Genomic DNA, 13,269 nt, shown 5'->3' with positions numbered 1-13,269 from the left:
CTAGTATATAATTGCAAATAAAATACTAAATAATTTTTTAAACGTAGCTTTTATTAATTTTTCAACGATTAACTTCTCGCGTAACGAATATATCTAAAATAAAATAATGAAGATTGAAAAAATGGAATTACATGTGTTACATTTATTATCTTTTAACACTAGAACTACGGTACAATTTCTCACGAAAAACACGCGATTGGAAAAATTATGTTAATTAGTTCCTTTTAATTAATTAGTTTTTTTTTTAACTTTTATATAAGTAAACTTCATGCACAATCACAAAATTACAAGATTCTACAAGCAATAGATTAATTATAAAGTTAATACGTAAAACTGAAACGGTCATTTTGACCGTGGCCGTCGTTCTAGTGTTAAATAAGTTTTTATTAGAAAAAGAATATGTTTTTATATATTCCATAAGAAATATATTTTTGTACATTCCATGCTTTAGTGAAGAAAATTAATTTTACTGGCAGATAATTTCTTTGATGATACATATATTGTTTAAACTTCCAAGAAAAAGAATATTTTTAAATATGATTAAATTCAATTTTTTAAAGATTTTTTTGTTACAACAATTTATCTTGTGAAAACGATAATTAATGTATACTTTTGTTTTTTTTTTTCAATTTATATTTATCAAGAGCTACTTTTTTATTAAAATCTATTTTTATAGTGTTTACTTTATGTATTACACATTTAGAAATTTTAAATATTTTGACTCAATGTATTTTCTTTCCTCTTACTGTAAATATATTATAAAATCGCGAAATTTGCAATGTATCAGAAGATATACCTGTAGAATTATCATATCTTAAAACGGGTTGTATAGATTGGATCTAACAATGAATCTCTATTGCGGACGTAATATAAATTTTTTAAGAGTGAAAGGGGGAAGGGAGGGAAAAAAAAGTCAAGTAAATACGGCACAATTTTACTGTACAAAATTTTCTATTTGTTAAGAAGAGCCCCCAGACGGTGACGCTACTGAACGACTGGCCGGTCGGCCCAAAGCATCCCCCTCATACTCCCCATACAGAAAGACTCTCTACCCGCCATGCTACAGTGCGGCGTGCTGCGGTGCACTGTGCCGTGCCGTGCCGTGCTGTGCCGCGTTACGGTACGGTTTGCCGTGCCATCCTCAGCCGAGTAGCGTAGTTAGTTGTTTCTTTTCTTTATTCCTTTGTCGGAAAGTTGGCGGCAAGTCTCGTTTTTAAGAGGCGGCAGAGAAGGTCGGGCGAATGGCGAGCGGCGAGGCGCGGCAAGGAGAGGATGAAGGCAAAAGGGAAACGGCAGCCGGTTAGCGGGGGTTGCGAGGGGGATCGGAGGAAGCAGGATGGTGGCCTGGGTAGAGACAAGAGGGGAATCGGAGAAAGGGGGAGCTCCGCGTGATGCGCTGTTCGATGGTAAGGGGAAATAAAACGCACGGCTTAAAAACGTGGGTACAGACTAATCTCGAAATAACACCGGCAGGGTGCACAAACTATTTTTCTCTTCCCTTTTTCCTTCTCTCTCTGTTTCTGTCCGCGTGTGTTGAATTCGAGTCATCTATTAATAATAAACTATTTCCAGATGCGTCTTGTGCCGCCACCAAGAACTCAATCGCTGCTCTCTTTCTCTCTAACTTTGCCTAACTGCTTTGATCTCGCCAGTGATCAGCTGTGCATCAGATAAAGCGAAAAGAACCAAAGCTGATTATATTCAAGCAGAATGAGTCACAATAACGTCAAAATGATATCAAAATGAATCGTGAGTGATTGAAAAATTACTTGTAATCATTTTGCAATTTTTTTGACATTGTGACGACTCCTTATTCTAATTTTTTTGATGTAACGATTCCTTACTCTGCTTGAGATAATTCAGATGCGTTCAATTTTATAGCATTTTTAATCTTAAGGTAAACAAATATAAATCTCAGATGTATCGGAAATTGAACTCGATATTACGTCAATTTTAATTATCCAATTGTATAAAAGGAGAAGCAATATAGCTGAATGTTGAAACATCTGAATGACTTATTAGAGAAATTCAGGGATAAAAATTGTCACGCGGATTGGAATGTTATTGATTGGCCGATTGATCGATTGATCGACGACCGGCTGACCATTGCAAATGTGCGCGATCACGTCAATTAGACGGTAATGGCGTCAAAAGGGTGAGGTAAATATTTATCACGAGAGAGACGATTTGAGAAAGAGCGGGAAGAGGCCGTGAGATGCACGGAGGTCTCCGAGACGCGCTGATCAGGATACGGAGAAGGTTATAATACAGTTTTGCCTCGAGCTAACGCGGCGAGAGCAACTCGCTGGCCAACCAGCGCCGATCGGTTTTGCTTGGACTCTCTCAGTTTGTTGGATGATACTAGAGGGAAAAAGGAAGAGAGAATGAGAGGATAGAAGACGGAGGAAGACTACGACAGAGAGACCGAGGCGGAGGAATGAACGAACGGTTGGTAGAGCCTTGGTCGTGTTATGGCGCGGGGAAAAGGAGGAAACGGCCGGTGTGTTTGATCTCAGCCGCGGGCGCCGACAAAGCTTTCGTCCTCTCTCCTACAACGGCGGACCGTCCCTTGGGCGTGCGCGTATAAGAACGGTATCTATGTGTTAGCCGAACAGAAAGATGAAAAGAGAGAAATAGATAAATAGAGACAGAGAGAGAGAAGGTGGGAGAGAGAGAGGAAGGTTGAACGAACGAGCAAGAGCGAGAAAAACGCAAAGCGGAAAGGAAGGAGAAAGAATGAGCGGCGCGGCAAAAGACCGCGCGAAGAACGAGAAGGATGGACTGAGGTGGTTAAAGACGAAAGAGAGAGAGATGAGGATGAAAAGGAAGATCACGAGCAGTTACCTTAGCGGTAAAGAGGGATGGAGGAAAGAAGAGAGGAAAGGGACATGAGGAAAGAAGGAAAGAAGAGAGGAAAGGGGCATCTGTTCCACGATTCATCGTGCTGTTGCTCTCGCTCTAGCATGGCTCTCCACTATGCTACTCCTTTGTGACGGTGGTATCTACTCACGCATACTCACGCATACACGCGTGCCCACCTTATAGAGTTTAGATTTGTTATTAATAAATGCTCTCCATAGTCAGCATTACAACTAAGATTCCTTTTTATACATTCATTATGTTGTCGTTGTTGTGAGGATGTATACTTAATTTTGAACACTCAATCGTTTGTGAACTCCGCCTTTTCTCCTTCTGTCCTCGGCCGACACGACGGTCATATTGTGGAGGGACGCATTAATGCTTACTACCTCTCCTTTGTATGTGTGTGTGTGTGTGTGTGTGTGTGTGTGTGTGTGTGTGTGTGTGTTTGTGTGTGGTGTAGTTTATGTATGTGTGTGGATTTATACATGTATGAGCGTTTTGTGAAATTGCTACGATGGAGAAACGCGTCAATTATTTCACATTGAGAAAACATTGCACTGGAGAAAAGAGAAAGGAAAAAGAGAAAAAGAAACACACCTGAGACCAGCAATGATCATCTATAGCCTAACGAGAATTTTCTCTTTTTTACAATATTACTGAATTTATAATAGCTCAGTAACATATTTGTATTGTTACTGTACTGGAACATTACTTGTATCATAAAATATATGTATATATTGAGTGATACCCAATATCTCACATCTTTGATTAGTTAATTTAATAAAATTAAAATTTTTTGATTAGTGGTACACTAGAAAATTTCTGGGCAATTTGAATGATTGTGTGCTGTTGCATTGTACATTAATAGGATTCTTCTGTTATTGTTATCAAAAATTGCACAAACTGTGTCCACATCTGTTGGTAAGTTGGTACCATCAAATAACAACTTTGGATAGCAACTTTGTGAGCAACTGCGAAGTCGTCATAGTCAGAATTCGTATTATTGCTGTTATATTTCCATAATAACTATAAAACTATACAATGCTACAAATGAGATAATTTTGATACTGTTAAACTGCTGAAAAAGTGTGTGTTTGTGTGTGTGTGTGTGTGTGTATGTTACTGTAAAAGCTCGAATTACGGTAAATCTTAAGATTTTCCAGTAAAACCTAAGATTTACCAACTCTTAATAGTAAAAGTCCGAATAGTTCTGTGATTATCGTTCATTTTGAATTTTTACCACCATTCACTTGGTAAATCTTAGGATTAACCTCAAAGACATGGTAAATGTTGAAAAAGACATGTCATAACGTATTCGGCGCATCGTCTTGTACTCGTGGGCAATCTGCAGCCCCCCGCTACTCGTACCAAAATAGATAAGGATTTGACTGATCAGTAATATAAATAATTAATAATTACTCTCATATAATACATAAACATATGTAAGGTTTTGACTGATAGTTAATTGAAATAAATGATTAAGAAGTACTCATTGTTTTATTCCCAAAACCAACATTTACCATCCGTCACTAGTAAAATCTAGCATGTACTAAATTCTAATGGTCTAGTTTACACCGAGCACTTAATACACGTACTAACTAGTAATTTTTATTAAACTATCTTAATTTTGGCAATGAATTTAAAGAATAATATACTAAGCTGGTACAATATGAATCGAGATAATTAAATATATGTATCATATATACACGCATCGTCGAAAGTAAGATAATTTAATAGAAAATTACGAGTTAGTACACGTATTAAGTACTCGGTGTAAACGAGGCCAATGATAAACCTGAAAAAAATTGTCCCTTTTTTATAAATCCTTACATTTACCAACTCATGTCGGTAAATCTTAAGATTTACCAAGTGAATGGTGGTGAAAGTTCGAAATGAACGATGATCACAGAACTGTTCGGACTTTTACCATTAAGAGTTGGTAAATCTTAGGTTTTACTGGAAAATCTTAGGATTTACCGTAGTTCGGGCTTTTACAGTAACATATATATATATATACACTTTTTTTAGTAGTATATATACAGGGTGATTATTAATGAATGTCCCTAATTTTTATCATAGGATGATTTACCGACGGATACGTATTTCTAACATATTATTATATTAGAAATTACAAATGCGTGCTTTTATGGTAAAAAGTGGGGACATTCATTAATAATCACTCTGTATATATACAGGGTGATTATTAATGAATGTTCCCATTTTTTACCATTGAAGCATGATTTACCGACGGATACGTATTTTTAACATATTATAGCGATTTTGGCTGGGGCACACCGGTTGCACATTTCAGGTGTCGATGCAACTTTAGTATTTGGCTATTAGTCAAATAATTCAGTCCCTTAATGGTGCCGCGTGTTCGTCTTTGCTCGATATACCTCACAAGTGCATATTGAGTGTACACAAAGTGGACCTGAGAAAATAGTCGGAGCCAGTTTGTGTGCCACCGCTACGGTGGCACACCGGTGCGCTCCAGCCGAAATCGCTATTAAAAATTACAAATGCGTGCTCCGATGGTAAAAAGTGGGAACATTCATTAATAATCACTTTGTATACAGGGTGTTTGTTAATGATTGTCTCCATGTTTTACCATAGGAGTATGATTTACCAACGGATATGTATTTTTAACATATTATATTAGAAATTACAAATGCGTGCTAAAACGTGGAGACAACCATTAACGAACACTTTGTGTGTGTGTGTGTGTGTGTGTGTGTGTGTGTGTGTATGGCGTACTAAAAAAACCATACATACTTCGAAATACAGGACAAAAATTTAAGTCAAAAACTCCTGAATAATTTTTTTATTTGAGCTTTCGTAGTTATACGGTTTTAAAGTTTGCGAATCAGCGCCCGTCTACAGAGGAAAAGGATGGACGGGAGAGTAGTGGCTACTCTTTGCTCCGGCTTTCCGTCTATAGACGGACGTTGATTTGCATAATACCGTATAACTACGAACAGAAACCTTAAATCAAAAAATGACTTTTTGATTTGAATTCTTGTCTTGTATGCCTGTATCTCGTGGTATTCTCCATGTGTTTTTTAGTCACACTCTGTATGTATGTGTGCGTGTGTACACATAATATTATTTGATTTGAAATCATTTGAAGACAAATATACGGCAAATTATCAGCATTATAGATAATTAGAAATTTGTGCAATTTTACTGAGATATGTTTTGCAATTTGAAGAGATATTGATTTATCTTTAATAATATAAAATAGTTATATGCTAAACAATAATGCAATTTTGATATGCAATAATGTATTTGCATATATATTAAAATTGCGTTATCCTTTTTTATTCTATATTTATTTTTTGATATTTTTAATAAGGGGATGCTGCGAACTAACGTAAATATCAACATTTTTTTTTCCAAACTATTTTCTTCAAATTGGGTTTTCAGAATTGAAAATGCTTTTACACAATTAAAATATATAAACATGTAAAGTATACACATGTAAATGTGTAAAGTATATATATATAAGTCAATCTTGAGTGGGAAGGTCAATTTCATGTTAATAACAAAATAAAAATGAAACTTACATTAATCACATCTGCACTCATCCATACTGTACAGCTATCAAGTCACGAGGATGTCAGGTTGATCTGACAGTTGGTATAATGCATGGTATAAAGTATAAGGTATTCCATTGCACATTATGGCGGTATTAGATTAGTAGAAAAATTAATCCAATGTTTGCTCTAAATACTAGCGTCAAATTCAAGCACAATATTAGTAAATATATATATAGGGTGATTATTAATGGTTGTACCCACTTTTACCACAGGAGCATGATTTACCGACGCGTTTGTAATTTTTAATATAATAATATATTAGAAATACATATGCGTTGGTAAATTATGCTTCTATGGTAAAAAGCGGGTACAACCTTTAATCACCCTATAAGGGAAAGTAGGTAAATTGCACGCACCTAAGGGAAATTTATCGCAGTGAAGTGATTTTTGAAGTTGAAATCGATTACAAAGTACAGAAATAGAAATTTTAAACATTTTTTTATTATTATGTATTATCATATTGAACAATTTTTTATTTGGTAATGCTATATTCAGCAAAAAGAGGCAAGTGGATAAACGAAAAAATTTCTCGGGCCTTGGGTAATTGTACGTGCGGTTGGATAAATGTACGCGGAGGAAAAATAAGGTTATAGCCCATTCTTTTAGCAGCATTACACTGCACTACACTGTACTAGTGGTATTATAGTTGATCTCACGTGGTCTCACGCCTTTTAAGATGGATGCGTAAAATTGTCCACTGCGGACTTGATTTGATGAAAAAAATAATTACTTAATCACTATATTTAATGAAATTTATTAAACAATAGCTCAAAAAACGCACGAAAAAACGTATTTTTGTTAGGTATAATAAGATTAAATAAATAAATTAAAAAATTACTTATTGTTTTATTTTCTGAACGCCGAAATCGCAACAAAAATCATGATTTTACTTTTTTTTGTTTTTTCAATTAACTACGTTTTTAAATGATATAACGTATGGTTATATTTAAAAAAAATACATTCAGCCTACAAATATCGTCGTGATATAATCTCTATTCATCGGGAAGATGCCAAACCACGAAGCGTACAATTATCCAGTGCGTACAATAACTTTACTTTCCCTTATACAGTAGAATCTTCTTAACAATATTAGAATTTGTAAATGAAAAATAATGGAATATAAAATAAAGATTACAAATTAAGAATATTATTACTGAAAAAATAAACAAAAATGATTGTTAAAAATGATATGAGTGGAATTCTTTTGCCAATTTGATATTTAAAACCTCCTAAAAATTATATAAGTTATTTATTATAACATGCAATTTTTAATAATTTATAATTAATAACTTTTTTTTAAACATATTATTTTATTTGATTTCTATTAACATTTTCATTTTTACACATTTTAAATATTTTATTGCTTTTCTTAATAAATTATTTCCAACAATATCTTTATTTATTTTTCGAAGTTTAATGTATGTTCTAGTACGAACGAGGCACGCAATAACTTTTTTTGGAAACATATTATTGGTTTTACGACAAATAATAATTATTAATTTATCAAAATGGAATTATATGCAACAAATGCAAAGAAACATGATAATAATATGGAACCTGTGTCAGTTGTTAAGAATGAAACTACAGTTCCAAATAAGAAAAGTACTTTTCAATTGAAAAGACCAGTCAAAACAATATTAGACGCTCAAATTTTGAAAACAATAGCAGAAATATGGGAAAAGTATCAACAAATATCTAAGACGGTGAATTCTTTAATGGATTGTAATTGTGTTTCCGTGCAGGATACATCTAATGATAGTATTAAAATGTCACCAAGTAATAAAAAAGATATGTTTAAGAAGAAATGTCATCTTAGATAGTGCAGATAGTTCACATAATAAGTAGAGAGATATTTGACCGTTATTGTAACAATACCAATAAATAAGAATGTCTTCTACGGTTGTAGCTAGATCTTTGTGCTTGTATTATTCGTGTGATTTTATATACTTTCTTCAAATTTAATAAACTGTACGCCAAATTTTTTCAGTCATAACACAGCCCTATATTGAACAAGATTTAGTAATATTACGTATTATTAAATTAAAATGAATATTAACCCATTTACCTCCTAAAAAAACTGTAAAGAATTTATTGCGAAAAATATCATCTTGCAGCCAGTAATAACGGAACTCATTTACTGCCGACAGTAATGCAGACAAGTTCATTATATCGTTTCTTAAATGCCTCTACTGTCGATGATGCACTGAACAATATCAGCCCTAAAATTCGTGTCTCACTACGTATTGCGGATGCGGATCGGATTGGGATTGCAAATCGCGAATTAGAATGCAGCCAATCAAAGCCAGGCAGCTTCAGATCCGAATTGCGAATTGTAGAATAGATGACTTTCTATTTGCTGCATTCTAATTCGCAATCCGCAATCCTAATCCGATTCACATCCGCAACGTAGTGTGACACGGGCTTAAGGAACGTCTAGATCTGAACCAAGGGTGGGGAATATTGATAACGGCTACACTGTTCTACAACGATGAATATCAAGAAATCTAAACAACGGCCGGAAGAAATGCTTATTGTTAGACATTTGATGCACCAAGATGACGCTCAAGTGATCACACATCCATTCATTACTTAAGCAGTTGTAAAAAAATGTAGATGCGTTCTTATCTTCATCATATAACTGTAAAATAATTTTCGATTAAAAAGCGATTAAAAGCACATTAAACTTCCAAGCTTAGAAATGATTTATATAATTTTTGTCTGCGAGAATTTGTCACCGAGTTTCAATGTCGGTAAAAAATGCAGGTTAACATTCAAAGTTGCGTAGTTTGGTAAAACAAAAAATTGTACGAAAATTTTAAAAAAACTTTTTGTCAGTAAAACTATGTACTTTCAAGAAAGTCTTAAATTTTTTGAGAAAAAATTTTTTACCAAGCTGCAAAGTGTGGAATGCGCGAATTTTTAAGAAACAAAATAACTTGATTTTTTTAAGACATAAAACTACGAAGATAAAAGACTTTCAAAAACGTCTCAAGCACGTTAAAAAAAGATATACAAATGCACTTTGATTTTTTTTTAAATTTACTATATATTTGTTTTTATAATTTTATAGTTTTATACAATTTTTCATATAAACAATGCAATTAACGATTTAATATTTAACATTTTTTAAATTTAATTTTAGTCTTTTTTCCTTTCTGAAAAAAAGCATGTAATGAATATATCGAATGTATCGAAATTATTTTTGTTGCTTTTCCGTGATGCCGATTAGTTCTTCCGCTGCGCTAATTTCGTGAACGGCTGTTGCAAAGATCGTGTATTTTGACTTTATGTATTGAAGAGTTAATAGTGTAATATTAAATTTATGTAAAATTATGTAACATCAGAAGTTTTGTAGCGCACGCATAGAGCACGCTTGTCTCGTCTGGTATTATAAAAAAATAATGTGAACGAATAACGACATTACTTGTACATACTCCCCGAGAAAAAACTTTTTATACATGATTATATATAATTATCATATAATATTTATATGTAATTATATATCATTATATATAAAATATGTTTAATTATACATATTTTATATATCATTAAATATAAATTATATTTAAAACTTGTTTATATATATTAAAATATATATAATTTATTTTAAATATAATTATATATAAATATGTATAAAAATTTTTTTCTGGGTTAGTTAGCTGATGAAACATGTGGATTACAATGAAGTAAAATTATTATATATATAGCTTATATAAAATTTTCATAACAGTTTGCTTTTGTTTTGATTTCTCAGGTTTGGATAAGTTTTCTAATTCTGACGCTAACAGACCAAAACTTTTATCAGGTGCCAAATTCTTAAGAGTCCAAACAGTTTGTTGAAAATTTTCTCGATTAATCATACGGTGTTGAAAAAAATCGCTTAAAATTACAAGGAAATGTTTCAAATAGGTATTATTTTTATGTTTTACGGTTAGTCTTTTTATTTCCTGGTAATGTTTGTAATGCTAAAGATGGTATACTATCTCTTAAAGTAGTCATTGTTTGACTTTACTGGAATTACAAGGTTCACATAATGACAACGGTGATAGTATAGATTTATTAAATTTTTTTGCTTGTTTGCGAACTTGAAATATCTCATTTTCAAGATTTGAAGCAATAGATGCAAAATTTGTTTTAGTAATTATTTCTGATTGCGCTGTTGTAGATATTTTTGGTTGCACAATATAAGAATTCTTATTATTCATATATGTTACACACGCGCACGCACGCACGCACGCACGCACGCACGCACGCACGCACGCACGCACGCACGCACGCACACGCACGCACGCACGCACGCACGCACGCACGCCACGCACGCACGCACGCACGCACGCACGCACGCACGCACGCACGCACGCACGCACGCACGCACGCACGCACGCACGCACGTACGCACGCACGCACGCACGCACGCACACACACACGCACACACACACACGCACACACACACACTTATATATGAATATTGATCTTTATTAATATATTTATTGAAAATAAGAGACGTGATTGTCACAAATTGTATCATTCACCTACGCAAAAAAAAAGATTAGCTGCAACAGCTAAAAGTTGTGCTGGCCCAGCAAATCTACAGCCGTAATATACGGACAGCCAATCTGCTATGTTACAGTAACCAAATCTTAGAGCTACATGAAATTAATGATTGCAACAAATGAAATAGTATATTTATTACAATAACACATATCTTTGCTACTGCACTAAATAAAATTTGGTATATTAACCATCTTTATTATAGTAATAGGTTAGTTGTTTTAGCAATATATGAGCCGTTCAGAAGCCAAACTGATTCCATTAAATACAATTCCATCAAACAAAAATCCAACAAATTATTGTATTTATATGAAAATTAAGCATCAAGCATATAAATTTGATGTTAAAATTGGAAACATTGCAAAAAGTGAAATTAATCAATTTGGTTTATAGCAACTTATATAAGAGCTGAAAAAATGTATTAAAAATTAAATTTTTTTTTTATTTTCATCTAATAATAATATAATAAAATAGTATGATTGTTAATATACTTTTACTAATTTATCCTTAGATATACGCACACATACATACATATTTGTTACTATAGTAATGAAAGTAAATGTATAAATTAAACATTATATAAATGACACATTTTATATATAATTATTTGTTTATTTTTTCTTTTAATTTAATTAAAAGACAATTACAAACAATCTTAGATAAAATTATAAGGAAATTAAAAGAAAAAACATTATTAGATAAAAATATTTTATTATTGCTACATAAAAAGTATTTTATAATTAGAATTTTAACATAATGTACATAAAATGCGTACATAAAATGCAATAATATACATTAAATAGCATAACGCGTTAAAACATATTTTTCATTACAAAAACTTGTGTGAATACTTGTTGGAAGAGGATCAATAAGATCTTTGAAATTTATATTTGATTTTTCTCTTGTTTTTTCTACTTCATAACTTTGAATATGTTCATTGAATCCTATAGTAACTAAAATCTCACAATGAAGTATCACTATATTTTTACATAATGTTATAGCACCAATTGAAGCAAATATTGGACCAGATTCATTTTCGTTATTTATAACAATTAAATTTTCACGAAAATAAGTACCTTTATAATTAATCCAATTTGGAATTATTAAATTAGAATCATTTTTAATATCATCAGGTAAAGAAGCTATAATTGCTGTTATATCAGATTTATTATACCTTTTTGCAGGCCCAATTTCTTGAGTTTGATAAATAGCAGAGGAACTTTCAAATCTGTAACACATATGTAATTGATGCTTTGCAGTAACTGAAAAAGCTATGTTTTTTTTTACAAGAATTAACAGAAGTCGACTTTTTTAAAACTTATATTTTGCCTCAAATTTATAACAAGAAAATTGACTTATAGGTCCTGAGTGTTTCATAAAATCAGGATAATGAATAAGTGATACTTTGGTTTTAAATTATCATTTGTTATTTGTAAATATAACTTATGGTGTTCATTAATAAGTACACGTAAAATATCACAATGATTTTTGTGATTACTTTTTGCCGAAACAATATGAAGAATTTCTCGTAAAAGTCTGTATAATAACCAAAATGAATCATTAACAGGAACCAAATAACCAACTAAAAGGCCAAAATATTTTACAAAACACAATGTTTGAGTAGCTGTCATTTTCAATGTTAATTTATCTACATACTTTTGTATAATAAAAGACGGTTCAGATTTATCGATGGGTTCATAATCAAATACAGACATACGACTGTTTAATTGATCAAGAGTAAAGTAGTCACATTCTATGCAATGTTTGATTATATAACACATATCATAATGACAAATTTCTTTAGCAAGGTCATGCATCGCATCTAGAGCAGAATTTAAAGTTACATGAAAGTTTTTCAAATTGTTAAAAATGCTTTTTTCTTTTATTCCTGTTAATGCTTCATTATTTTTGATTATATCTTGTTCGTAATTTTCTGGATTACGCCAGTATGATATATCATCTTTGCATTGCACCTGCATGTTTTGTTTCACATTTTTACAAATTCTACAATAATGATGAGCATTAAAACTTTCTACAAAACCAAAAACTGAATTAATTCCCAAATTGTCACCAGTACAAAATTCAGTTGTAAAATATACTATTTTTATTTTTCCATCGTTAGTTGTCACTGAAATTCCTTTATTCGCTAAAAAATTAAGTTCATCAATTAGAGGAGCAAAAGTTTTCTTATTAACATTTATTTTTCTAATTATATTTTCAAAAATTAATGTAAGAAAAATATTGTCTGAGGTAAACTGAC

The 13,269-nt window shown here is 32.2% G+C and overlaps 1 long non-coding RNA gene across 1 annotated transcript; it reads left to right on the top strand.

Moving 5' to 3' along the window:
• Nucleotides 1-541: 541 nt before the first annotated feature.
• On the top strand, nt 542-3,087 carry LOC113004800. Its single transcript, XR_003269226.2, has 2 exons — nt 542-1,406; nt 1,573-3,087. It is a non-coding gene; the product is annotated as an uncharacterized LOC113004800 (long non-coding RNA).
• Nucleotides 3,088-13,269: the final 10,182 nt, after the last annotated feature.

Source organism: Solenopsis invicta, chromosome 9 (assembly GCF_016802725.1).
Source record: "Solenopsis invicta isolate M01_SB chromosome 9, UNIL_Sinv_3.0, whole genome shotgun sequence".
Taxonomy (NCBI): Eukaryota; Metazoa; Arthropoda; class Insecta; order Hymenoptera; family Formicidae; genus Solenopsis; species Solenopsis invicta.
This window is presented reverse-complemented; position numbering and strand designations above follow the sequence as displayed.